A 2,390-nucleotide genomic window follows, 5' to 3' on the forward strand; every position below is an offset into this window, starting at 1 on the left:
TAGCCCAGCACAGTGATGTGTGCCTCTAGTCCCAGGTACTAGGGAGGCTGAGGTGAGAGGATTGCTTGAGCCCAGGAGACAGAGGCTGCAGTGAGACATAATCATGCCACTGCACTCTAGGATGGACTTCAGAAAAAGACCCTGACACAAAAAAAAAAAAAAAAAAGGTCCCAAGGCCTGTTGGGGGTTGGGGGTGAGGGGAGGGATCTTAAAGGATGGGTCAATAGGTGCAGCAAATCACCACAGCACACGTATACCTATGTAACAAACCTGCACCTTCTGCACATATATCCCATTTTTTTGTTTGCTTGTTTGTTTGTTTTTTAGACGAAATAAAAAAAAAAAAATAAGGTCCTGTTGACTTAAAAGCTCGGATGAACTTGTAGTGGGACCTGTGATCTGTTTCTACACTAGGATACAGTGCCTTGGGGCAAGGAAATATGGTAGTGCCCAAGATGTCAAGGTGGGCAGGCAGATCAGTCAGCAGGGGCTCCAGTGTCATGGTCTGCATTCAATTCTGGCTGCATTTCCTAGAAGAATCCCTGGGGGAAATATTGCAGTTGGAGCATAAAGTAGGGGGCCCCTGAGAAAACCTCCAGGCTTCAAGTGACACTAGTCTGCTTTACGGGTTTACACGACTCAAGAGAAAGGTGTACATTGAGAGATAATCCCTGAGGCTGAATCTTAAAAGAAGAAAATCAACATCCACAGAAAATGGGGAAGGGCACAAGTATTTCTGTGGGCTTATATTCCGACATTTTTATCTGTAGGGGAAAAATGCTTTCTTAGAAAATGACTCAGCAGGGGAAGTCTTGTCTCTACCTCTGTCTGGCTCTGTCCTTTGGGGTCCCTTCACTATCAAGTTCAACTGTGTGTCCCTGAGACTCCTCTGCCCCGGAGGACAGGAGACTCGAAAACACTCTTCCTGGCCAATCTCTTTGCTCTGTGTCTGCCAGCCCCCAGCATCTCTCCTCTTTTCTGTAAGCCCCTCTCCCTGTGCTGACTGTCTTCATAGTACTTCAGGTATGTTGTCCCTTTACCTCTAGGAGGATAGCCTGATGACCTGTCTGCTCAGGCCAGCCCCATCTAGAGTCTCAGTGGCCCCAGTCATGTTGAGAAAGGTTCTTTCAGAGACAGACTCAAGATAGTAGTGTCAGAGGTCCCAAGCAAATGAAGGGCGGGGACAGTTGAGGGGGTGGAATAGGGACGGCAGCAGGGAACCAGATAGCATGCTGCTGAGAAGAAAAAAAGACATTGGTTTAGGTCAGGAAACAAAAAAAGGGAACTGAGTGGCTGTGAAAGGGTGGGGTTTGCTCAGACTGTCCTTCCTCTCTGGACTGTAAGAATATGTCTCCAGGGCCAGTGTCTGCTGCGATCGAGTCCCACCTTCCAAGTCCTGGCATCTCAATGCATCTGGGAAGCTACCTGCATTAAGTCAGGACTGAGGTGGGTCTGGGGTATGGCAGGGGCTGGGCAGCAGCAGCAATGTACCTTTCTTGGGACCCCTAAAAAACAGAGAGACAGCATGGCTGGTGCCATTTATCAGCTAGCAGAGGAGGCTGACGGAGGGTGGGAGTGTCATCAGCACAAGGCTCTGGCAGTCCCGTCTGGTGATTAGAGAGGCTGAAAAGGTCCTTTCTGACAAGAGCTGTGGGTGGGGTGAACAGGAAGAGAAAAATGTGACATGAGGTGACCATCCGAACAGGTAGCAAATGTTAGAAAGGGGTACCTCTGGCAAACTTAGTGGAAAAGTAATATTGCAGGGAGCAGTCAGATAAAAACAAGCCCTTCTGTCAAATAGTGCTTGAAGACTCAATAGGGATACATGGGTCAATGAAGCCCTTAGAAAAAGAAATACTAAGAGGCAGATTCTCTGAGAACATGGTAAAAGCTCACGCTCCACATTATGCAGTTGACTTTTGTGAGCTAGGGAAAGGCCCGGCTAGGCCAGGGTGTAGGCTACCTGCCTTGAGCTGTACCAGACCAAATGTTGCCAGGATCAGAGCCGGCTTTGTTGAAAGGACTGTGTGAAAGCTGTGCCAACCTCGTGGTAACAATGGGTAAAAGACTGGGCCAGGAGAAAGCAGCCTCTGCCTCAGCCCGGACAGTGCGGCCAACCCCTCAGGTTCTGGCAAAGGTTTCTCCTCTTATCATTGTCCTCCATGTGCATGGCTTGCTTGTCTCTTGTCTTCATTATTTCTCCTTTCTTTTTCTCCTCTCCAACCTCCTCCTCTTCCCACTCGTCCTCCTTTCTCTACCTGTATCCCTTCTTCACTATACCCTCCTCTGTTCTGTTGATTACCATAGACTCTGACATACAGTTAGCACTTAATAAATAATTGCCGAATTACATTGACTTTTTCTTGCTCCTTTCTTCCCCTGCTCTTTTC

General features: G+C 48.2%; 1 protein-coding gene across 2 annotated transcripts in view; it reads left to right on the forward strand.

Moving 5' to 3' along the window:
* BTK (Bruton agammaglobulinemia tyrosine kinase) overlaps nucleotides 1-2,390 on the forward strand; it is a 44,254-nt gene that overhangs the window by 2,939 nt on the left and 38,925 nt on the right. The window contains exon 1 of one of the 2 annotated variants that reach the window (XM_011964784.1): nucleotides 1,284-1,446. The exons of the other annotated variant lie outside the window; for it this stretch is intronic. The gene's annotated coding sequence lies outside the window, so the exon portion shown is untranslated. Of the gene's footprint in view, nucleotides 1-1,283; nucleotides 1,447-2,390 lie in introns of those variants that run through there. 2 annotated transcript variants of the gene reach the window in all.

This window comes from Mandrillus leucophaeus, unplaced genomic scaffold, assembly GCF_000951045.1.
Source record: "Mandrillus leucophaeus isolate KB7577 unplaced genomic scaffold, Mleu.le_1.0 Scaffold706, whole genome shotgun sequence".
Lineage (NCBI taxonomy): Eukaryota > Metazoa > Chordata > Mammalia > Primates > Cercopithecidae > Mandrillus > Mandrillus leucophaeus.